Here is a 26,310-nt window from a genome sequence, read left to right as displayed (position 1 = left end):
TTAGTCCTATGCTTTTCACCACTGGCTGTACATCAGAGTCATCTGGGGAGATTGAAAACCCTACTGAGGGCAGCCCGGGTGGCTCAGCGGTTTGGCGCTGCCTTCAGCCCAGGTTGTGATCCCGGGATCCTGGGATCGAGTCCCACGTCAGGCTCCCTGTGTGGAGCCTGCTTCTCCCTCGGCCTGTGTCTCTGCCTCTCTCTGTGTGTATGTGTGTGTGTGTCTCATGAATAAATAAAATCTTAAAAAAAAAAAAAACAAAACCCTACTGATACCCAGACCTCACTTGAGACCAGTCAAATCCAACATGCAGCTGGGGTCAAGAACCTCCACTACCAGACAAGCAGAAAGTTCCTGAGGATGTTTTCTGAGGTGGCAGTGTGTTGCCAAAGCATCACTTGGTGTTCACAGCACTTGGCATTCATAGTCCACGTGGAAAGTCCAGAAGAGGGTTAAAAAAAAAAGCAGGAAGGGAATAAAAACTCTTTATGCTCTGGATAAGAGCCCTGTTGTAATACACTGGGCAGCTGTCCTGGGAAGCTACTGTGAGACACCAGCCATACTTCTGCCCTGGGACTTTGGTCCTGAAATCCACTGTTGCCCAATCTTCTGTGGACCTTTCAATCACTATGCTCTAGCATGTGACCAGTGTGCTTAGTCCCTAATGGCTACTGCACAGCAGCATCTATGACCACTTACCACTCAGTGAAGCCCAGGCTGGCCACCATCCTTGTCAGACACAGGTGACCTCTGGTTTAATTGGCATTGGTGTCCTCCTGGGATGTGGAGCTGAAGTTGTCCACTGATTACTCACAGCCTTGCACCCACTTTGTGGGCAGCTGGGTCATTGCATAATCATTAGGGCAACAAGGCCATTCTCTGGGACTGGGCCCCTGGCTTCTGAGCACTGAAGCAACTTAAGGGTGACTTTTCAGCTGCCACTGTAGCTGTGAGCCCCCCGGGACAGTTTCTACTTGAAAATTTGCTCATTCACCCTGTTATCATGGCTGCCTTTTCCTCGACATCCTTCTGTCAGGATCCAGAGACTTTACTAAAAACGCTTAACCTTCTTTTTAAAACACACACACACACACACACACATACACACACACAAACACACACACACACACAAACCCACTGTGGCATTTTAATGGGAGCTCCTGAACTGGGTTCTGTCCAGAGAAGCAAGGCCAAAAACAGTTACCTATTATTTCTCAGGATCATAGAATGTCAGAGGTGGAGTTAAATCTCACCTGTCACAGAGGTTCTTGTGTGGCAACACGTTTGAACCACCTGGGGGTTTTGAAAAGCATTGGTGGCTGGGCCTGACTAATTAAACCATGCCTCCAGAGCAGGGCTCAGGCATTGATGTTTCTAAAGCCCCCTGTGATGCTAGGACGCAGTCAGGGTTGAGAACCATTCGCTAATTAAAATTCCATTATTTTTCATTTGAGAAAATCAGGACTGAGGTGCTTGGAGGCAGTTCTGAGCTGTTAGCCCTGCGTGGATGTCCAGTGTGTCCAACAAGCCAGACTCATCAACAGCCATCAGGAGAGTTCTGCTCTTTTCTGCTAAGTTGATCTTTCTGGACCATTGGCCAGCTCTCCTACTTCTTTCTCCTCACTGGCTTTATATTTCTAAGTCAGAAGACTCAGAAGTTCCAGAATCTCTCTTCTTTCTAAACCCCAGACTCCTTAGGCACAGAGTCCGTAGAGGAGCTGAAGCAGAGGGTGCCTGATGCAGCACGACCCAGCAAGTGGCTGTGTCCCAGGTCTTATCTGCTGTCCCACATGGCAGCTGCTGAACATAAGCCCTCACTAACTAGCCTGCTGCCTGGGGAGGACTGTTCATATTTAGTCCTGTTTCAAAGCGAGGGGTTTGGACATTTAAACCTCTATTAGTTGTAACAGGGAAAGCTCAAAATGTGGGGGTTTTCTTGGCCCCTTTTTTATTCTGCAGGTGCTAGGTGAGGAGCACTTGGGTGGCTCAGTGGTTGAGCGTCTGCCTTGGCTCAGGTCTTGATCCCAGGGTCCTGGGATGGAGTCCCACACGGGGCTCCCCGCAGGGAGCCTGCTTCTTCCTCTACCTCAGTCTCTGCTTCAGTCTCTGCCTCTGTCTCTGTTTCTCATGAATAAATAAATAAAATCTTTTTAAAAAAAATCATCGCGGTGATACCACAGGGGTGGAGCAGTGGATGGGGAGGTGGTAACTGGGCTGGGGCTGGGGTGAGGTGAGCCGAGGGCCCCGGGGGTGGGGGAACTGAGGGAGGTGCTTGTTCTCAAGGTGGTACAAGGTCCCCCTTCAATTGTGTGCCCCAGCCACCTTTCTTGCCTCAACCTAGACCTGGCCCCGAACAGTGAGGGCAGGGGAAGGGGAAAATTCTATCCTAGCTGAAGAGCTAAATCTAGAATGTATTCCACGTTAAATATAGTCAGAACACTAAAATGTCAGTCCTAGCCTGCCTCGGGCGCCGAGTCCACCTCAAAGATCAGTGACTTCCTAAGGAGAGACAGCCAGAGCTGAGGGGTCCCCCAAGGGTGCCGAGGTTCTACTCAGGCAGACTCAGTTTGGCTCCCTCCTGGCAGCGGCTCAGTGCTAGCACCTGCTCGCCAGCCCCACGCAGCCTCAGGGCCACAGTGGCCCCTGGAGAAGCAAATAAAAGAGACCCCTCAGGAGAGCAAGTCTGAATATTTAATTTGTTACTTTGGTTCCTTTGACTTGAGAGAGTAACTTCAGAAATAAGCCTGGATCTGGAGACTCTGCATTTTTGCAGAGCACAGCGCAAGCGGTGTGACTTCAGGGCGTGGGAAAGTTTCTCCTCTCCCGCACAGCAACGCTTGACCCCTTGGTCTCTGGTCCCAGTCTGTGGTTGGAGCCTTATACTCTGTCCAATGTGAGCTGCAAATTCCTCAGGCAGTTAGTACACTGAGCCCCATCAGACATTCCTGAGAGCTGGAATGCCTGCCCTACCCCTGTCTGCCATGGAACCAGGACACATCCCTCAAGGCACATCAGAGATCCCACTGGTTCTGAGATACATGCCTCGACCTCTCTCAGCTAGAAAGCTAGAAAAGAGCCTCCCTCAGCTCTTTTTTACTGTCTGCATTTGATAATTATCCTGTGACATTTCCTATGTTGTATTAAATGTATTAGTCCTTAATATGGGATCCTGGAACAGACAAAAGGAGATTAGTAAGGAAACTGGTGAAGCCTGGATAAAGTCCGTAGTTAGAATGAGAACGTAGCAATGCCCCTGTGTTAGTTTGGACAGACGTACCCTGGCTCGGTAAGATGTTAATATTAGGGGAAGCTGGGTGAGGGTTGCACAGGAGTACTTTGTGCTCTCTCCTCAAACTTTCTATAGATCTAAGCTTATTTTGAAATCCAAAAGATATTTTAAAAATGCATTCGAATGTTTTATCCTGTAGTATTCAGGTGAAAGACCAAGGCTTTAGGATGAGAATCTTGACCCAACCACTCAGCAGCTGAGAGCTCTTGGCCAAGTGAATTACCTTGCATCTGTCTGGCCCCAAAAAGCAGGTGTTACCCATGTGGTCAGGATTGGACTTGTCCGCTTAAATTGGTCCTCCTCCTCTTGCACAGTTACAGAACCTGGCTGCCCACCTTGTAGTTCATTATAGTCAGGTAGCTGTTTTGCCTGTAGCCAAATATGTGATCAGGTTCTGGATGCCAGGGATGAGCTGGCTAAAGCTGGACATGTCACCTGGACCAGGGTAATGTACATCTGTGGGGTTGCAGGGTAGTTTGGGTAAGAGCAGGGGCTACAGCATTCCATATCCAATCACCCAATCGGGAGCTCTAAGGAAACCCAGATGCCTAGGCCACACCCCAGACCAGTAAAATCAGAAGCTCTGAGGGTAGGACTTGGGTGTTAATATTTTTTCAAGCTCACCAGGCAACTCCAACACACACCAGAATTGAGAACTAGTGAACTAGAATATCTCAAAAAATTGTGCTGCTTCTGAGCTTCTGCATAGTGTGCGAACATGCTTTTGGACTTTAGAGTGTTTCTGTGTCAATCAATGATGGGTATGTTTGGGAATGAAAAATGCTCTGAATGAAATCTAGAATCTCATACTGAAGGGCTGATGTAAGACGATTTGGGAAGTTGTTAAATTTCCTCGTTTTGACCCCCTCCCGATCCTGCTTTCCCCTCTTCTCGGTGTCTAGAGCCGGCATGATTTTTCCAATGGATAGAATTCTCTGAACCACCTCTTTTCTGGATGGGAAAATTAAGTGGGCTTTGTTGAGGCTGTAGAGAGAAAAGAGAATTTGTGAAGTCAAGAAAGAATTTTTACCGAGACAAATGTGACCATTTGGAAGAGTACTTGTACGAGTTGTATGCCCATACCAGTTGGAAAATATAGAAGAGTGCAGAGAGTAACATTTAAGTCACTTATCTCAAATTTGGAGATACAGGCCATTAACGTTTTGGTATATTTAGTTCTCCTTTTTTATTTACGTAAAAGTGGGAAAACGGTGAATATAAATATATTTTGTATCCTGCCTCACCACTTATTCTTAATGCTTTATGCTAAATATTATTGAAACTCTGATTTGAGTGACTACAGGATATTTTATCAAATGGCTATTTCAGATTTAATTTAACTGTTTTTATAAGTACTATGAAATATTTTTCCTTTTTACATTTTCTTTTATACATTTATTTTTTAAACAGGTATCTTTGGCCCAAATTCCTGTAGGATCTCTTGTGGGATGTGTGTGTGTGTGTGTGTGTGTGTGTGTGTGCGTGTGTGTGGCTGAGACTTCTTTAGATAACTGAGGGCTGGTTTCCTTGCACAGCAAGAATCTGCTCATATGCATATTGTTTGGGAAAGTCTTGATTGTTTTCTTAGAGTAGTCTGGAGGCCCTAACAAATACCTATGGCTTCCTTCCATTCATTTTATATAGTTTGGCCCAAAGATTTCCTAACGCTATCCCCACCCTAGCTATTCCCTAAGGCATAAGAGAAAAAGAAAAAAATATTTTTTTAAAGGGCAAGGATTATAGTCTTGTTGGCATGCTCCCCAACAAAGCCCTGTGTATACTTATGGCTCTGTATCAAGAAATGACACAAATATAGATCTTGTGGGGGAGGGCTCTTGCTTTCTGTTTTTCTGGGGCCCGATGAATGATTTTGTTCACGTGTTTATGAATTGAGGCTAGTTTGGGCTTTGACTCAGGACCAAGTAGCAATATATTTGAGTGTTTGAATTAGATCAGGTCGAGACAAGCAGATACTGATTTTCACACATGACCTGGTTTTGGAATTTGAGGAAGAAGTAATGAAAGATGAAGGGGAGAAGAAGGAAAACAAAGAAAAAGAGGAGAGGAGGTTGCCAGGGCCCTAAAATAAAACCAGGGCTCAGGTTCCTGTGCACCAATTCCCCCAGGGTTCCTGTTAAAGTGCAAGCTCTGACTCAGTGGATCTGGGATGGGGCCTGGGCCTCTGCATTTCAAACAAGCTCCAAGTGTGGATGGTCACTCCACAGCTCTCACTTGAGAAACATGGTTTTCGTGTGGGTTGTTCCATTTTAGAACTGGGGCAAAGGCATGCTCCCTCACTGCCACTGGCTCTCTCTCACACCTGCTACCTCCTTCATTATTGATGATGCTCTTTCGTGTCATGTCAAGTTTTGCAGAGCTTCCCCTTGATCCTGCATGGGAGTCCCCTTCGCTCCAGCCTCTTTCCAGAAGCTTCTACTTCCCTTCCACCATGACTTCTGATTTTTCCATCTCATTTCCAGCGCTTTCCTGGCTGAACTCAATCAGTCATCCAATTCTTCTGTCCTCCTTACTTTGCCAAACATGATTTTATTTCTCTAGAGATTTTAATCCAGTCTTTGCCCCAAGAACAGCCCTGCCACCTTTTCTTTCTGATCCTGTTTCAGAACAAAATTACAAATGGAATTTCCCAGTGGTGGATGAGTTTATGAGACTGAACATGTAGCTTCAGTGGACAGCTCTTGTTCAGCTCCCAGACCACTTCTTTATAAGGTAATGTTCACCAAGATATATAGTGTCTAACAAGTCTGGAGGAGGACAAATGTTTTCCCTAGAATGCAGTTTCTGTGTCACTGAAGTAAATGGGAATATTCTGATTTGCAGTCAATGCAGGTCTTTAAAACCCTCTTTGGATGAGACTAATCCCAAAGGCTGCTTAACCTCCCTATAAATAAGAATTTTACAAGGCTTATTGCCCAAATGTTTGAGTCTCCTGCCTGAAAACAGTGATTTGGGTGTGAGTCACTGACCACACATGGTAATGCCTGACACCATCCCTCGAAACCCACTTGGGACCAGTAAACTGTGATTAAGCTGATGGAGTTGAAACAATCCTTTCCAGCCATAGCTATGCATTTAACTCATGAAAACTCAAAGCTGTTTTGGTAGTAACCTCATTAAATTGTTTCATGGTGTGTCCATTTAAGAAAATATATAATATTATTCAAAGGTTGGTTTATGTACCATTCTATCAAATGGAACTTTCTATTAACTGACTGGTATTTGCACAAAGTGCAAATGGTGTAATGGGAAGTGATGTTTATAATGATGAGCCCAATGCTCTTGCTGAAGTGCCTTCTGAATCAGCAAAGAAAGATGTGAGTTTTGCTTAATATTTTCTGGTGTTAAATGTTAAGATATTTATTCCTGGGGAATTGGACAGGTATACCTAATGATACCTCATACTGACAGATCGATTTTCAGCTATCCAGTATTTTATTTTATTTTTAAAGATTTTATTTATTTATTCATGAGAGACTTAGAGAGAGAGAGGCAGAGACATAGGCAGAGGGAGAAGTAGGCTCCCTGTGGGGAGCCCAATTTGGGACCCGATCCCAGGACCCCGGGATCATGACCCGAGCTGAAGGCAGCTGCTCAACCACTGAGCCAACCAGATGTCCCTATCCAGTATTTTAAACAAGAAAAACTTATAATCCACATTCTGAAGCTGAAGGAATTAAGGTGAAGTGATTTGCCCAGAGTCCATAGAAGGTGGTAAATAGAAAAGCCAGGACCCAGGATCCAGGTCTTCTGTGTTCTTTTATGATGGCTCTTAAACTGATTAATTAGAACACCCACCTTTTTTACAACCACTAATGGATAAAGTTAACTGAATGTCATCCTGGGTCTAAACTGCAAACTGAGGAGACAAATTTGGTTTTACCTTCATGTATAGAATTCTTTGATAGAATTTGCAGATCCAAAATTCACATAGAAGTTGTTCTCTAAGATAATTTATTTGGAGATGGTATGCACATATTACTTTATTTTTCTTCTCACGCTATTTGTGAGTTAGACAAGAAAAAGAAAATGCAGGCAGCTTTGGTGGCTCAGCTGTTTAGCGCTGCCTTCAGCCCAGAGTGTGATCCTGGAGATGTGGGATCGAGTCCCACATCGGGCTCCCTGCATGGAGCCTGCTTCTCCCTCTGCCTGTGTCTTTGCCTCTTTCTCTTTTTGTGTCTGTCATGAATAAATAAATAAAATCTTTAAAAAAATGCTTGTTATTTCAGAGTCATAGTCAATTTTTTGTCATATTCAATTTCAATTCAATTTGATTCAACAAACATTGGTGAAGTTCCTAAATTTTGTCATTCACAGTGCTGGGCACTGAAAGTATGGAGGGTGGTAAGTCACAGTCATCTTCACCTGGAGGGATTTACAGACTCATAAAATCAATGAGTCTAATAAAGCGGTGCAGAAACTAGGTTAGTGGCCCAAAGAGGGAATGGTCAACTGAGGGAGGCACGTTGCTGGGAAGGGGAAGGTCTGATTTTTAAGGAAGAAGAGGCATTTCCCAGGCATAGGAAGGGCAGGAATTATTACAGGGTGAGGAAAGCTGACTCATGGTTGAGTAGTTACTAGATCAACCCAGTCACTAGCAATCTGGATGCCTGAAGTTAAATATCTGGAGGTCATGTGAAGAGATAAGGCCAAGCCAGGGTCTTGTATGTCACCCTAATGGACAATGGTGGTTGGGGGTCATCCTTTGACAAGGGGGAGCCAAAGAAGGATCTTAAGTAGAAGAGTAACTATCAACACAATAGTTGACGATTCAAGCTTTTGACCCTCATGAGGGACCTTCCTCCTCTTCTCTCAGTTGTTACCTTTGCCCCCTTTGAAATGTTCTTTCTGCTATCTAGGTTAATAACCAGCTAGTCCCAGGAAAGCCCCCTGGGAGCCATGTTAGTTAGGGACCCCACATGCTCGCACTGTGATTTGGGGTTCCAAATTGTATTTGCCTGCTTTGTTTACCAGACTTGATCTAAATGATCGACCACATTACCTATTAGTCAAGATGAAAGAAGTAGAGACTTCTCACTAAACAAAACAAAGTGTGAATTCCTGTTCCAGATGCGTGGATATTCTAACTTTGAGGCTGTGCCCATCCTTGGTGCTGCAATATTAGGTGAATTTTAGAGGTGAGTAGATTGAGTTGTGACTTCAGGAGAAAGTCATCATCTGCCTTCTGACCAGTTGCCATGCAGCAGGTGAATTAGCATCAAAACCAGAAATGTCTTCCGTCTTTTCTCTACCTCCAGAGACCTACCCTTCTCACACAGGCTCCCGGAGGGAAGAGAAGAATCCAGACCCACCTGATGCCTAAATGGCTCCCTCCCTGGCCATTCCAAGGCTACCAAGGATTTATCAAAACCTACTCCAGTCTCTCTCCAAGTAGACAATTTCCTGTCTCTGCTCCCACCTCTGTCTTCCCATTTTGTCTCTGAGTGTCCAATCCAAGCCCCTAAAGCCACTTCTCACCAACTGCCACTTGGTTTACAATCAGTCTGGTTTGGCCCTGGTAATCTCAAGATGAAGTCTCTAGGAGTACTCTCCTCTGCTCCAAGAACAACACTTTGAAGTGTTATATGGAGAACATACAAGGTGTATTTATTTCACAGGCAATCAGGGTTCCACAAACTTCATCACTTCAATTACCTAAGTTGTTGAAATTAAAAAAAAAAAAACTTTTTTTAAGGAGCAGCATGCTAATTTATAATTTAAAGGATATGCAAATATAATTATGTTTTCTTCACTAATATTTTAATTATCTTTGATTGTTCCTTTGAAGGATGAAAATTTTAGAAGTACATGCTCCTTATTTCTTTTGAGCCTTTTATCTTGTGCCTTTCTTCGCTGAAATTTTTAGGGAAAGATATTTGAAACTGTCATTATCAGTATTGTAGGCTCCGGGGAAGAGGGAGCATGTTGCAACTAATGTCAATGTAGGGGGGGAGGGGGAAATAGCTGGAATGGGGGGAATTGCAGAAGACTCCTCCCCCAGGAGCGGAATCCATGGTTCAAACCATTAAGCCTGAGGAGTGGTGCTGAGTGTGATCCAGACTGAGCGAGTCCACGGGAGATTCTGTTGGAATTGAGCAGGTAAAGTAGAGGGCAGGATTTCTGAGAGTTTGGTTGCTCTATGTATATTTAATATGTTTATCCAACATGTCCATCTGTCCTGGGGAAGAGACTGGAATGAACAGGGCCCCAGCCAATTGGATCAGAGCTTAGGAATGGGCCCTAATCCCAACAGGGTGCTGGAGAGGGAATTGGAACCAGAAATCATGGCAGAGAACAGTCAGACAGATGGACCATATGTGGTTGCTTATGATAGGAAGACTAGATGGCAGCTCCTACTTCTGTGGATTCCCAAAGGCAGACTCATTCTTGCCAGGAGCACTGGACACTGAGCATGGGGTTCCTTCCAGCTCCCTCTCAACAGTAGGGAAGACTCTGCATGCATTGTAAGCCTGGCCTTGCATCGGCTCAGCGACCAGGCTGAATGAGCCTACAGATCTTGGAGCTCCTTTCTTCCTATTCTGAAAAGCTTTCTTTTCTCTCTCCCTTCTTATCTATCCACAGATGTTATTATCTTACATTGACAGTTCTCACTCTACAGGTTTCAAAGCAATTTCATACATACTTGCCTGGAACAGAATCTGATTCCAGCCCAAAAGATGAGTAAAGGAGGACCTACTACAGACAAGGAAATGGAAGATAGTAATTTGACCAAGGTCACACAGTTAACCCTGTTATTTTGCTCCCTACTCAATATAGTACTATCCACATTCTGAGATAAGTTCCAAGGATATCTATGGGAAACTTTTGATCCAGAAAAGCCAGGATTGTGGTGAATTCCATGTTGGGCACTGGGAGCCTTACCTGGGTGAGTTCCCTGAAGCCTTGCTTCTTGGGTCGTAGTCCCCTAACTGGGCTTTTCCAGCCTATGATAGCTCTTTCTGGAATATACCTGCCTAGCTTCATCAGGCCTACCTGTTCCTCTCTCCCTTAAATGATACTTCTGTATTTGGACCTAGCTCCTCACAATGTGTCTGCAAAGCCTATACCTGCCTGTCTCATTTGTGTAAGGAAGTGGCGGACTAATGATCTCTAGACCCTTTAGCGCTAAAGGCCTGGGGGAGCAAACACTTTGGTAATAAGTACTTCCTGCCTCACATTTTATTCCCTTTCATGAAGAATTCCTTGTGTGTCCTTTTTGGTGATTTAAAAATTATGTCTCTTTTGTAGATGGTGGTCTTGCTGTTATGATATCTTTCTCCAAGAGTCTTTACTCTTTGTGGGGCATGAAAGTAAATTTCCATGCCACACACATGAGTGCTAAAGGGTGACAATTAATTCATTTAAAGTCACAGGCCAAGTCAGAGATGAGACAGAAAGAGGCTCTAAATCTTTTTCCTCCCGAACTCTGTCTTCTGTAAAATGACAGGCAACACTGGAGAGCCTGGATTTCTCGTCTATTCAGCGGGGACAAAGAGCTAGTTATAAATCTCCTGGGTAAAAAACGTTGAGAAAATGATCAAAAGAGGCATAATGCTACCAATCATTCTTTTCTCATCATTTGGTCTCCTTTCCTAACATCTAAAACAAGTGCTCAGAGAAGACATTAAGGGTGGGGCGATCACAGTGTAGAGTTTTACCAAACGCTCAGCTTCACGGCCTTCACCCTCCCACTGCCTAGTTCCAAAGGTACCTAGAACCCTGCATCTCTGAACTTGGCTAGGGGCCCAGGATGGGCCTCAGACAGGGATACTAGTCATGGAATAAGTAAATACATCTGTGCAGTAGCCTGAGCATTGGCTGCAGGGGTCTCAGGGGCTCATGGCTCTTTGACTGTGTTTGAAAGTGGACCAGATAGGCTTTGACGTGGGCGATAATGATATACTCTCCTTATCACTGTATCTTAGGTCAGGTACCCTGGAAGCTGGGCCCCGGGTGAGGATTCACGGACATATATAACCTGTAGGGCGATGAAAGGGAGTGAGGGAAGCAGAAAGAGCTAAGTAAGGATGTCAGCCCATCTGCAGTCTAGCTTCAATCTGATCCCAAAGGAGCATGGATTATAGGATTGTATCACAGAGCTCGTCCCACCTTGAGACAGGGCTGCAGCTATTCATACAGAGGGCTCTTCCGCTTCAAGCAGACATTGGTCAAATGCCCTAACAGAGGTGATGGTGTAATCTCCAGACCAGGGGCTCCGATGCAGTGGAAAGCAATTCTCCACCAAAGTCCCTCTAGTATGTGATGAATGGTGATCATCATGGGCCATTTGGCAGAGCTGAGGCCATACAAATACCAGTCATATTTTGGCTTCTTGGTATGAGACTAAACAGGTCTTATTGGGAAATTGATCTAGGTTTTTTGAGTCCTGAAGCTTATTACAATTTGGGGAGTCTTCTCTAAGGAAAGGGACACAAAATTAGGTTCATATCCTGTGCAGGTGGTAGTAATGAAGGAAAGTCAGAAGTAAGGCAGGCAGGGACAAGGAGTCCCCCTGCCCTAAGAGGAAACCACCCTTCAAAGGATTTTATACCACCCTGGAGGGAGCCCTCTACCCTTTCCCACATGATAGGTACATGACAAAAACCTGATTGGGTGACAGGCGCATAGAGGATTAATCAGATTAAAACAGCCTGCCAACAAGCCCATTAAAACCCCTAGATCTAAACGTCAAATCTGCAACCCTCTCAGGTCCCCTCTCTCTCTTTGGGAGCTTTGTATTGTCACTCAATAAACTTTGCTTTGCTGCCCACCACTCTGTGTCTGGTCTACTTCTTCATTCTTTGAAGCAGAGTGATCAAAGAACTGTGGCACCAAAGGAAAAGAAATCGTACAACAGTAGGTGCTGAAACTAAAGCTTTGTCAGTTCCATCCATCTCTGGGTGTTTTAGTTCCTTTGTGCAGAAGAGAAGACTGAGGATCAGAGTTGAAGTGAAATTACCCAAGCACATCAACCAAGGAAGTGGCTGGAGCTGGAGCTCTATCCTTTGGGCTCAGAGTTCAGAGCCTGCTCTGTGATAACACCAGTCAAGTCCACAGCAAGAGGGCTGCTGGGAGTGTCAGGAGATAACAAATGAGAACATGCTTTGTAAGCTCTCCTTGAAGGGTCATGTGGCTATCAGGCATTATGATTCAGTGGTCAATTGACCTAGGAGATGGGATGTTGTTGACTTGAATAATTTGGTCAAAGTATATATTCTCTCCCGAGTTTTCCACATTGGCTTGCTAGGTTTGTACAAATAGCGAATATCTCTTGTTTGATTCAAAGTTGTAAGCTCCCAAAATTGGCGTGGGTAACTGATAAATCTCCCAGGCGGTGGTGACTTGCCTAACCATGAGAACAGAACACAGAAGCTTTATCATAGAAAACAAAAGCATTTCCCCTTATCACTCTTACCAGAATGAATAGTTGATAAACACTCAACGGTTCCTTAAGAGACCAGGCTGAGGAGATAAGAGAAGTAAGGGGGTGGTCCCCTGAATTTATGGTGCAGAGCAATAATAGAGTAGGTTTCTAAAAACATTGCCTTTGTCCAAAAACTGTTACCAATGGTCACAGTTAACTCTAGATTCTGGATGTAGAGTTTACGCCCAGTGGGTTTTTCTTCCAAATTTCATTAGCAATGGGTTGGAAGGGCCAACTGATTCCCTGAAGATAACTGAGGGTCAATAAACTGGGATTATGTTGAGCCCAATCTAGCTCATTTGCACTAAAATGTCTATGGAGGGATCCCTGGGTGGCGCAGCAGTTTGGCGCCTGCCTCTGGCCCAAGGAGGGATCCTGGAGACCTGGGATCGAATCCCACATCGGGCTCCTGGTGCATGGAGCCTGCTTCTCCCTCTGCCTGTGTCTATGCCTCTCTCTCTCTCTGTAACTATCATAAATAAATAAATAAATAAAAAAAGAGGATGGGAAAAAATACTGAGTTAGAAAATGTGGCCAGCAGAAGAAGGTGAGAGGCATAGAGTTGAGGGGGAGGAAGGAACTCGAGGAAAGTGTTCAGTGCAATGGTGTGGAGCAAAGGTGGTTGTTTTAAAATAAATAAATAAATAAATAAATAAATAAATAAATAAATAAATAAAATAAAATGTCTATGGAGAATAAAGGCATGAAGGCTTGAGAGTTGCCCCTGTTCTATTTATATTGCTGACCTGTGCACCTTGCATGAGTAGAAATTACTAGTGGCATGCTCTTTCTCCATCATTTCCTAGCCTTTCTAGGTTTTCCTACAGCAAGGTCATTTCTCTGAAGTGTGTCTCAACTCCTGCGGCTCCAGTGCTGGGGGTGGGAGTGGGCCTCTCACCACTTTGTTGATAGAACTACTCTCTGCTTGGACTTGGAGAAGTTCTTCAGGGCCATAAAGGGTAAGGAGGGTGTGGGCCGGGGCCGATGGGTACAATGAAGCACAGAACATGAGGAAACTGGCTTTTCAAAATCTGGGATTTTAGGATCTTGTTGCTTTGAAATTCAACTTTCATTGCCCAGACAGTACAAAGAAGATCAACCCCTTGAAACAGAAGTGAGCCATTCACTGAGGCTGATATGTGAGCCAGAGGGAACCACATCTTTGGAACTTCCCTAACTTTTTTGCACCCCAGAATTCTAGGTCAAGGGCTGCAGCCAAGAGTCACTTAGATGTTACATTTAATGGGGTATTTGACTATTTACTTTAGAGAAGCAATAACCCCAAAGCCAGTTGTAAGGAACTCCTAAATTAGAATGTGTGCTGTTTAGACTTCTGTGTGTGGCATGTGACACTGCTTGCTACTGCCAAAAAGGAAAAAACAAGAAAACCAATTGATTTCCGCTTTCCCTCAGAACAGAAAATGCACAATCATGGGTGAGAAAATGCACAAACGCGAGTTAGAAAGTCTGGACTTTCTATCTGTGCTAACTTTCTAACGTTGGCCAAGGTCAATAAAAAGGAAACCATTCTCATCAGTAAAATGGAAGGGACAACGGGAGTTTCTGTATCTGAAAAGAGAGAGGGTATGAGGATTGATGAAAAATTATTGAAGTGTAAGAGAAAAAATAGTTTCTATGGGAAATAGTAGGCTTCAGGTGACCTCACAGGCATGACCCCTCTATTGTCCCCACATTTCCATTTCCTGCTAACACCAATCCTGTCAATCCCATTGAAATGGGTCAAGTGGCCACAATGCTCATCCTATGGGCTCTACTCCCCTCAGCACTCCTTGGATAGTAGTGAAAGTTGCAGCCAGTATTTATTGAGCATGTGCAAGGAGCTTTATCAGTATGTGTTAAGAGCTTTATCTCACTTATTTCTCACGATAAGCCTTTGTGGTATAATCATTTTTTAGATGTGGGAACTCAGGGGTTTAAGTCATTTGCCCAAGACTATACTGCTAACAGAAATATAGTTTTTCTCTTTTTCTATGTGTTCTCATTCACTCTGGCTCCATCTTTTCATTTTTGCTGTTAATTTGGTCTTCTGGTCTTTTTCTGAGGTTTCCTTCTTAGCTGACTGTTAATTTCATTGGCATATCTACAAGCTCAAATGGATCCAGTGAGATAAATCCTATTAGACTCTATGAAAAGAACGAATTGTGCCTGTCATGTCATGGCTATATCCTCTGACACATAGTAGATGCTCTGTACATACTTGTCATATGAAATATTTGTTATTGAAAGAATGATATGTCCATAGGGATCTGCTTTTGGGCTGAGGTCAGGCTTCTTGAAGCTCTGGGTCTGGGTTGATGGTTCCTAGGAGGTATTCTCTGGGATTTGAGGGTCTAGTCAGGCAGATCACCTCAGGGCAGCCCTGATAGAACTACATAGGCAGGTTCCATCCAGAATGTATGGCTGGGTTCTGAAGACTGCATGCAAATATCCTAAGGTGGTATAATTATTCAAAAAAGGTATGTATGCCTGTGGTCTTAAGTCCAGAAAGAAATTTCTCCTAAGAATCCTCATAAAGAGAGTCTTGCATGACAGTTATACCATGTTTTCAATGACATCCATGAAGGAAATACCATGGAGATATTCTGTGGCTCTTTCCAGTAGCTAACTTCAGTAGAGGTGGATGGTAGTTTCCAGAAGTACAATCAGAAGTCGGTAGGCCCAACCCTTGGATGCCACAGAAGAGGCAGCCTTCCTCCTGTTTTACTTAGCTCCCTGGCTGATTCCTCGTAGGGGGTTTACCCTCTGGGAGTAGTTGGGTACCCTGGGGAGACTTCACTCTTGGATGGGTCTAAAGGCAGCACTAGAAATTTATTTATTTTTATTTATTTATTTTAAAGATTTTATTTATTTATTCATGAGAGACACATAGAGAGAGAGAGAGGTAGAGACACAGGCAGAGGGAGAAGCAGGCTCCATGCAGGGAGCCTGATGTGGGACTTGAGCCTGATGTGGGACTTGACCCCGGGACTCCAGGATCACACTCTGGGCCAAAGGCAGGCGCCAAACCGCTGAGCCACCCAGGGATCCCAGCATTAGAAGTTTAAACAGACATTCTCATAAACCCTTACACAAACTAATCCCGAAATATGCTGGATCTAAAAGACCATTTCACTTGGAGGGAGCCAAAATAAGAAATAATAATATTTGCTTTCTAAATAAGAAGATGGAAAAATGCAAAACAACCCAGCAACAGCCACCCAGTTTGCTGCTGGCGCCCTTTGTTTAGATGCAAATTTAAGACAAACCCTGCCCAGTAAAGAGAAAGGGACAGCGCAGGACCTGGTCCCCCAGAAAAGCAAGTTTTCATTCTCTCTGGTGTGCTTGGCTAATGCCAAAGGGTTTGGAAAAGCCACTTATTCAGAATTAACACTTAGAAAAATTTCTGGCCCAGGGGGAGTCTTACAATTTTCTATGGTGCGGCAAAACAAATTTCAGACCTTATCATTTTGTCATTTGAAGTCCCTAAATCGAGAGCCAGTGTGATTAGGAACGCTGGCAGAGTTGCAGGGAAAAAGCTCTCTCCTAAGACCTCGTTGTGTTCTAGCGAGCTTGCCAGTTCTGCCTGTCTGTCCGGCAAGAGATTGTGTAATGCCAACACTCCTGGGAGCCTACAGAACAGAACGGCTCAAAGAGCCTGCCTGGTGCTTTAACCTAGCCCCGCCCAGTCCTTCCAAAGAAGGTCTTCATTGTCCCTCTGTAGAACCAGCTTGGATGACATCCCACTGGATTTAAAGCTATAAACCACCTGCCTGCTGCCATACGTGGCTCAAACATCACCCTTTTCTCCTTTGTGCAAGTCAGGACTTCTGAGCTGCCTAGCGTTGCACGTCCCCAAGGAGGACAGCACCCGAGGGTGTAACCTCGGAGTACAGCATTGGCAAATGTAGGTTCCACTGAAGCAGGAGCCCCTGACTGGAGCTGGTGACGGACAGCAGGATGGGATGACTGCTCCCTCAAGGAGGTGGTGGGGGAGTTGGGTAGCTTCAATTCCCCTTGGAGCACCAGAATTACCTCTAAATTCTAATCTCTGGGAGAGCCAGAAATCCCTATCCCAAAGACTGTATCTTTTTTTTTTTTAAAGATTTTATTTATTTATTCATGAGAGACATAGAGAGAGAGAGAGAGAGAGAGAGGCAGAAACACAGGCAGAGGGAGAAGCAGGCTCCACGCAGGGAGCCTGACGTGGGACTGGGTCCCGTGTCTCCAGGATCATGCCCCAGGCTGAAGGCGGCGCTAAACCGCTGAACCACCTGGGCTGCCCAAAGACTTTATCTTTTAATTATGTCCACTGATAGGACTCTTGACTTGCACAAAGGAGGAAAAGGCTGGGTCAGGGATGGGGGTGGCTAGAGGCCCCGGGTGGACAAGGCTTAGGCTAGAATAGAGAGGTAGAAGAGGTTGAAAGAGAAACATTTTGTTTCCAGACTGCACTGCCTCCCATGTGCCAGTAAGACAAAACAATGCATCTGGGTCCCTCTGTGTCATCAGTGGGTTGGGAAGGAAAAGGGTAGAATGAAGAAAGGAAAAGGAGAAAAGTGAAGCTCTCAGTGGGGCTGGGGGTGGGGCTGGGGCTGGCCTCAGCCAGTGTTTGGGGGCATGTGCCCTTGCCCCCTCCAGCCATGGGCTGCTGACCAAGGTGCGTGGATGTGTCTGAAGGTGCAGGTGGTGGGGTGGAGTGGAAGGGGCGCTGGCCTGGTTGGCAGCTCTGGTCCCTGTCCCGCAGTACCTGGCTGGGTCATCTCTAGGGTTTCTTCACCGTAACAGGAGTGGGTGGTGGAATGGGACAGTTCTTGAGTTACGAGTTGGTGATCGATGTGACTGTCCTGCCATTCCACCATCAGCGGGGAGCAACAGCCCACCCAGAAGACGTCCTAAGGAACCCAAGGGAGCAGCTGGCTGGAGAGGCCTCTGTCACCCTTCATTCCCAGGCTGGTCCCTCACTACGGCAGCAAGTTTTAGGAGAAGTGCTTGGAGACCGCTGCTAGTCTTAATTCTTTGCTTTAACCTTGAGATAAGAACGCCTTTGTTTGAGTCTCAAGCAAGTCTCAAGTTATGTAACTCACTTTTAATAAAACTCTCCCTGACTGCTTTATATTCAGGCTTTTAGCTGCCCTGGTTTGAAGCTTTAATTGAATAGGTGGCCTTGTATTTATGCTAAGTTTTTTGTCTTTGTCTTTCAGATCTTGACAGGATAATCACATTGGTTTGTTTAGTAAACACTGAGGCCGGCTCTACCACCCAGCTGCCTGGCACCAGGCCTGTGACTGCCCTGGGAAAGCTTTGCTCCTAGCACAGGGCTCCAGGAAGAGTTTTCAGGGGAAGGAGTTCCAACCAAGCCACATCCACCTCCTTGCCAAACCCATAGCCCCTGAGAGAACCAGACGATTTTGTTCTCTTTTGTGTAGCAAACCCCAGGGATAAGTCATTGGTTACTCCTTTACAGTGTCAACCTTGGTGCCCTTTCACCGTGGTTCCCTTCCTCTACCTGTGGTTCTTTTAAGGTCTTCATAATACTTTCTGCTATTTGAAATTAGCTATTTACTCACTTTTGTTTATAATTAGAGCCATGCTACACCTTGCACTGGAGTGTGAGCTCCCCACGAGAGCAGGGGAGCCACCTGGCAGTGCCTGTACTTTGTATTGGAATCATGCACAACGACTCCGCCAACGACTGCTTACCGACCACCCAGTATTTACCAGGCCCTGGGCATACTGGGATGGATGCGGACATAAATTAAAAAGAAAAAAAAATGCTTAGAGGTATTTTGGCCAAACTAGAAGCTTCCTCAAACACTCATGTTCTCTCCTGCCGAACATTTGGGAGATTGCCATCCACTGATTCACTACTTGATGTGCTAGATCCTGGGATGGGGCAAGAGAATGCAGGAGATGAATATGCACTGTTCTCCAGGAATCTACTGGGCCAGTGTGCTGCGGTGGGGGTGTGAGGAGAATAGTCATGTAAAGAGTAACTGATTACACTGAGGTTGGTGTCTTCATTGAGTGATGCTTTCAGTGTCATGGGAGCAGTAATTGGAGAAGGGCAAGAGGACTCCAGTTTTGTAGAGTATGGGTGCAACAAGGGTTTGACAGGAGAAGGGGGAAGAGCATTCAGGCACGAGGAATAGCATGTATAAAAATACAGAGCCAAGAAAGGATTTACTGGTTGCCAGAACAGGAGCACGTTGCTGAAGATTTTTATAGGTGTGGGGAGGTAGTGGAGGCAGAGGAGGGAGAAGGTTAGAGAAGCCACGGAGAATGAGGCTGGGAAGGTTAGCCAGGGTCAGACTGTGAAAAGTTTGGTCCCAGGGCTTAGTCAGGCAAAGAGAAGTAAGTAGGGCAGCCCACAGAAATGTTGATCTCAGGCTTCCCAGCTGGTTGAAATGAACCCTGAGTAGTCAAAAGGAGGCATATTTACAAACCTCTGGGTTCTGACTTGTTGCTGAAGTTCTGATTCTAGAAATTTGCAGTAACATTTGGACACATTCAGGGCTAGAGATAGGTTTGGGGAGATCTTTTGAAGAAAAAGAATACCAAATTGGATTACAAAATGCTGAAGTACCTCCAGGGGCCTTGGAAGAGCCTTGTACAAGTGGGGCATTCTGAAGCTTACCCCTCACCAGCTTCAAAGTGAATCCATGTCTGAAACCTGAGTGGTGTTTGTCTGAAATACTGCAAGTCAGAGGAAGGCCTGACTTTATGGTTTCACAGCTATTTCCCTGGGAGAAAAGTCTTTTGCTGCCAGTTCTTCCTCTGCTTTAAATGAATCCTGGTCCTGTGCCCTCTTTTCTACCTGCATCCTTTCCCTAAGTGACCAGCTTCTAGCACAATCCATGATGTCTTCTGTGCTCTGGCCTCTGCCTGCCTGTCAGGCCATCTTTCCTTTCTCTCTCTGCTCTAACCACAGGGGCTCTCTCTTTGGTCCTCACACACACATGAAGCTTCCTCCCATCTCAGCACCTTTGGCTCTGCTGTCCCCTGTGCCTGGAGCACTCTGCCTCCAGAGCTTCCTATTCCCTTTGAGGACACAGCCTCAAAGACCTCCTCTCAGGGAGGCTGTCCTTGGTCATCCAACCTAATGGAATCTCCTAGTCACTCTCTGTTGCACTGCTTTGCTTTATTTTCTTCATAGCACTTTTTAATTAGCCAAACTTATTTATTTTTTATTGAAGTATAGTTAATATGCAATGTTATATTAGTTTCAAGTGTGCAACATAGTGATTCCACAATTCTATACATTAATCAATGCTCACCATGATCACTGTAGTTACCATCTGTCACCACACAATGTTATGACAATATTACTGACCATCAAAGTCATCTTATTTTTTGTTTGGCCTTTTGCTATCTTATGTATAAAGATCTCACTACCTAAGCTGTTTGAGTGCTGGGACCTTGTTTGTCTTGCTCACTGTGCTATATTCTCATCCCCTGGACCCCTGACTTTAAAACAACAGAGTTTACTGACAGCATTCTTACACAAATATAATCCTTTGCATTTGTGTAGCGCTTTCTAGTTTCCAAAAACCTTTTATATACGTAATCTCACTTTTACCTCAAGACAACCCAATGACATAAGTAGGATTGTTATGGCTTCATCTTAAACATGAGTAAATTGAAATTTGAGGGGTAGAATGACTGGTTACAATTTTCCTGTTAATAAGAGACAGCCCCAGGTCCCCTTCCATCAAGACCAACTCTCTTGTCATTTTGGCTCAGATTCTGCTAAGACTTGTTTCTTCTCCTGTTCCTCAGAGCAAAGGAATCCATCCATGTAAGGATTGAGAAAGCACCTGTCCCCGTCCCTCTGAAAGGAAAGGAAAGGAGAGCTTGGCTTCCACATAAAGATTTATGGCAGACAGTCTAAACTTTACCTGTGGGCTGAGCAGAGGATGAGAATGATAATGATTTCCTTTGGATAATAACAACCCATTCCCTATGTGCAGCAGAATTTTGTTACCTATCATGAAAATTTAAAGGGACTAGAATTTTCATTTTGATTTAACATTGAAAGCATCAACTGCCAGGCAATTTCACATATTTTACCCTTAAAGGCAAACCTATTAGATGGTGATTGAAGAATGAAAGCCAAACTTGCTATTTTTAAAAATAGATATATGACAAGTAATGTTTTTCTAAAATTGTCTAGAGAATCAGTCACAGAACAGGGAGTTCAGAAACTTGCAATTCCTGGTCCCAGTCAAAGACTGCTGGAAGTAAATTTCTACTACTCTTCTGGGCTTCAATTCTCCATTAGTAGAGATGTTTAGAAAATATCGATGCATTTAAAATACTCAATGTGACCCTTGTATGGATTTATTTATTGACAAATTTTGTAGAAATGTGTGCAAATCACATAGAGCTCAGTGATTTTGCACAAAGTGAACACTCATGTGACTCATGTGATCACCTCCCAGATCAAGAAATAAATCATGATCAGCACCCCAGAGTCTTCCTCTTGCCTGTCATTCAAACGACTATCCTTTCTGAGCAAAGATAACCACTATCTTGAGTTCTACCACAATAGATTAGTTTTTCTGCTTTTGAACTTTGTACCAATGCAATCATATTGTATTAGTTGTCTTTTTTTTTTTTTTTTTTGGTCTGCCTTTTTTTGCTCACATTATGTTGGTAAGACTCATTCATATTGTTCGGTATGGTTTTTTTATTCCCAGGCTCTTTAGCAGCTTATTGCCTGAGTATGCTGTTTAACTATTCTGCTACTGATGGCCATTTGGGTTGTTTCCAGTTTTGGGGCAATTTTATGAATAGTGCAGCTGTGACCATTTTTATATATGTCTTTTGGTGAAAATATACATTGATTTCAGTTGGGTATAAATCCAGAAGTAGAATTTCTGGATCCTGGGATATACTTATATTTACAAATACTGCCAAAGAATTTTCCAAAATGGTGTTACCAATTTTTCTTCTATCATAGATATATGAGAGGCCCAGTTGCTCCACATTCTTTTCAACACTTGACATTATCTACTCATTTTAGCTATGCTGGAATACAACCAGTGATGGATTTTAACTTAATTTGTTATAATTTAATAAATGTATTTGTGGAATGGTACATAAGAAACCTGAGATTAGGTAAAGATTAGATTGATTTCGGTGCCTACCCAACAAGATGGCAAGCTTCTCGAGGTCAAGGGCTTTGTCATAAACTTCTTTCACATTTGTTATATCCCTTAACACAGTGCTGGACACAGAGTAGTTCTGATTGAATTGGGCTGAACTGAATAATGGAAGCAAATCCATTAAGGTCTATGCAACATCTCTCTGTTCCCAGTTCCTCACTGAATCATTATTTTCAGGCACTTCCTAGGGTGATGAAAGGATCCGACAGGAATTCTAGAAAATGTCCAGCCTCTTGATGTTCTACCAGAACCTACATTCCAAGAGCTAAAACTCTTTACGTAGAATGAACCCTTCTATTTTCAACAGAATTTTCCTGAGGCACGTACCTTACACCACCAGAAAGTAGAACAGATAGAAGACTGCCTTACCCTGGGTTATCAGGAGGAAGCATTGTTTGTGTTCTTCCATGCTTAAAGGGGTGCTTTGGACTCAAAATGTCTGATCTTATTACACTAGCCTAATTTCCCTATGGCTGCATCCAGTTTGATAGAAATTTCTCCAAAGGCCACAGTGATCTCTATGATACTTAGTTCCCTGTTTTGCTGACTTTTTTTTTATCTGTCCTAATTTTTAAGAACTATTTCTGTCATCTCATCAACTAAAAGATCTGTACTCAATTGCCCATTTCAACATACAGCCTTGTATCATGCTATGCACATTTTTATTCATATTGGATGTTGGCTATTTCTGGATGAGATCCTGAGATGTTAAGTTAGTACATTTTTACAGTTCTGATTTAGTTTGGAATTAGGCACTTACTGAAAATAATTGGTAGATAGATCCCTCCACTCCCATCCCTGGCCTTTCCATTTTGGACTCTGACATTCAGCAAGGAAGATAGGTTTTAACGGATGTGGTCATTAAGTGGGGATTAAAAGAAGAAAAAATGGACCCTGAAACAGAGCTAGGTTTCGACTCCTTTTGGGCCGCCTGCTATCTGACCTATCAAGGTAAGAGCATGTGTGTTTGTGTGTATGCGTGTGTGTGCACATGTGTAAATGTCTGTGTGACTGTGTGTAGAGGATGGTGCAAGAAATGAGAAATCCCTGAAAAGCATATTGTGGTAAAATCCCAAAAGCATATCAGTTAGTAATTGTATACAGTCACTAATAGGAACAGGCTTGTTCTGCAAGCTGAAATCACAATCAGTAGGTAATCAGATCTAGTGCTCTGGGGCCTCCCCCGACATGGTGATTGTTGTAGACTAGACCAGAACACAATAGCACATTTGACTCTTTCCTCTTCCTCTCCTATCAGGGCTGGCCAGCTTCCCAAGATTTGTGGGGAGAGGGAGGAGGGCTGTGAGTTTTGGAATGTTTTTCCTTGGGGGATGGGCCTCATGTCTCAGCTCTTCTTGGAGATCATATGTCTCCTATCATGTGTTACACACATGTATGTCTCTCACTTCATATATACATTTGCTTTTCAATCTCAGATTGAATTGGCTATGATTCTTGTGTTTATTAAATTCAGGTACATTAGGCAAGTCCATGTGTAGTTTTGATTAGGTAGCCAAGGGCCATAAATTTCAGATGGATCAAGCAGGCAGCATGAATATGAAATGGAGTCTGTAGCAAGCTGGAGAATCTACTTTCCTTCCAAAGGGGAATCTCTAGTCAGCCTCAGATAATGGTCACCATGTGACTCCATGGTCAGATCTGGTTTTTTGAGAAAAATCCAGAAATCCAGATTTTTAAAAATGTGATTTCTTGATTTTTAAATGTTTGTAGTTAACGAAGAAATTTTATTACTTTTTAAAAGATTTTATTTATTTATTTGAGAGAGAGCGCGAGTGAGAGAGTGCCCAAGAGTGGGGGGAGGGGCGCAGGGAGAAGCCAACTCCCTACTGAGCAGGACGCCTGACAGGGGCTCTATCCCAGAATCCTGGGATAATGACCTGAGCTAAAGGCAGATGCTTACTAACTAAGCCACTGAGGTGCCCTAATTTAGAAATTTTTAAAGCCACATTATAGGCTAACTATGTGAGGATAAAATAATCTGTAGGTCTTATTTGGTTCCCAACTCTGGGCCTCCAGGTTAAACTGATTTTCTGCAGAGAAAAATCCAACTATTAAAGTTACTTTTAGTTATGGGAGACTCTATTATAAGGATATGTGTGACAATAAGATAAACAGGATTTTCAATATACAGCAAGGCCTCACAGAAACCCAGGAAACCTCACAGAAACCCACAGAAACCTCAATCAAACAACCCAGGTCAAGGCATGAACAGGAACAATACTTAACTGGGGCTTACTAAGAATTAAAAGGTCCTTTATTATCATCAGTGGTACAACTTATGCTTCTCAGTTGGTTTATGTTTCAACATAAGCTGTCTATGACTCTTATTAATTTTTCTGGTACTTGTAGAATTCTTGACTGGGTCTTAGGACTTCCAGGCTTGCTCGTAGCCTGTTTGTGGAGAGCCTTCATTGCTTCAGTTATGCCCAATTTTAGGGGTAGGAGAGGAGGAGTCATTAGCCTTGTGGCAAGTGGATTGTTGGAGCAGGAGGAGCTAGGTGGTGGGTTAGGGTATGTTTGGAAGTCATATTCTTCTCTACAACAAACAATATGGCTGTCTCTCCATCAGCCATTCCTCCCTTCCTTACTAACAATATCTCAACTTTGGTCAGATATAAGGCAACTTAGTGCTTTAGGGAAAGCTGATTTTAGCCCAAGGCAGGGTGGATCTTGATTACAAGATCCAATCATGGAAAGGCCATTTTCCTTGTCAAAGACTAGGAATTGGCATGAGTAGCAATTTTAAGCAGTGAGACTGTAAGAAAGTTTAAAGAAAACTTAAAATTAAGTTAAAATTTTAAAAACTAAATTAAAAACTTAAAATTCCCCCTGAAGAAAAGGGATTCAAGGCAGGAAATAGATTCTCCTTTGTTCACACTGTTACATCTCTATGGCGCACTTAACAACTTTGGCAGCCAGTTTGCAACTACAGAAGATAAATGTGTGGACAAGTCAACATTTTGGTTGGAAGAAGGAAGAGCAGAGGAAGGAGAAATAGAAAATGTATTATCAATTATTATTCCACTTTGAGTAATGAAATAGCCTAGCTTTCCCTTCAAGATTATATTGTGTCCTCAAAAAGGGGTTTACTAGACACAGCCTATGAGTTTTAATGTTGCCCTTTATGTTCCAGGAGGAACCTGCTAAAGACTTGGAGATGTGATCAGAGATCTCATTGGCAGGAGAGAAAAGCTATTTTGGAAACCCGTGGTGGATTGGTAGCTTGTGTCCAATATTATATCCTTATGCTGTAAATTCCCCAGGTATGCTACCTGGGGAATCAGGCATAGTCTTAGATTTAAAATATTCATACTCGTGGAACTGCAGATGATCTAATTTTGAAAGGATCTATTCAGCCTACAAAGATGCCTTTGGGTTGTGATCACTATCTACAAGCCTATTATAGACTCCCTGAGGCACAGTCTAACAGATCCCACACTCATCTCAGGGTGTTTCCTGAACAGCACTCCCAAGTCTCTCTACTGAAATACTTGATGCTATTTTCCTTTATATTTCCCTCTCGCCTTTGTAGTGTGTATGCTTCTCCCCTTCCCTACCCACCCAAGAGGGAATAGCTGGCCAGATTGCTTTCGCAGATGCTGGGGAAGATAGAATAGAAATCAAGGTCATGTTATTCTTCATCTCCTTGCTGTGGGATTTAGGAGCACCATCTTTTCATGAGCAGATACAAACTCTCCAGAATCATATGTGACTCTAATACATTCCCTTTATTCTCGTTTTTGGGGTTCCTGAACTTTTGTTGTTGAATTTCTTTTCCTGCTTTTGGACCCACAAAGGGCACTTCTCTGCTTGTCAGCCTTCTCTTACCTTCCTAAATTGAATTTCCTCTTAGTTTCCTCTGCCCATTCTCTACTGCTCAAAACTAGCTCCTTTATCCCCACATACCTATTTTCCTGGGGTTTTTTGTTTGTTTGTTCATTTGTTTGTTTTGTTTTTGTTTTTTCACTAGAGACCTGTTATTTTCCTTCCTACCTGCCTGGAGCATCTATGTGTATACCTAATTTTAGCGGTTTCCTGGAACTCTCTTGTCTTAATTTTGGAAAGTTACCATGCCTTAGTCTTCTGTGAATGGTGTTTAGCCCAGAATGGCCACCAGCCCTCGGTTGTCACATAAGCATTATGAAAGATGTTGAAATTACTCTGAAAATAGTTATCCTTGTGAAAATATTAGACCAAAAAATCTCATGTTCTGTTATACAACTGCAACATTTCTGATGAGATGTAACCTGCTTATCTTGTCAAGAACGAGTATCCTATCTTCAGTCATGATGAACCTACTCTAGTGTTTCTTCATGGCATTTGACAGATCCTGTCCCTCATCATTCAGGATGAAATAAAAGAAAACATGACTGACTGTATATGAAGGACAGGGT

This window comes from Canis lupus, chromosome 17 (assembly GCF_011100685.1).
Source record: "Canis lupus familiaris isolate Mischka breed German Shepherd chromosome 17, alternate assembly UU_Cfam_GSD_1.0, whole genome shotgun sequence".
NCBI lineage: Eukaryota > Metazoa > Chordata > Mammalia > Carnivora > Canidae > Canis > Canis lupus.
The sequence above is the reverse complement of the archived record's forward strand: the minus strand, read 5'-3'. Positions refer to the sequence as shown.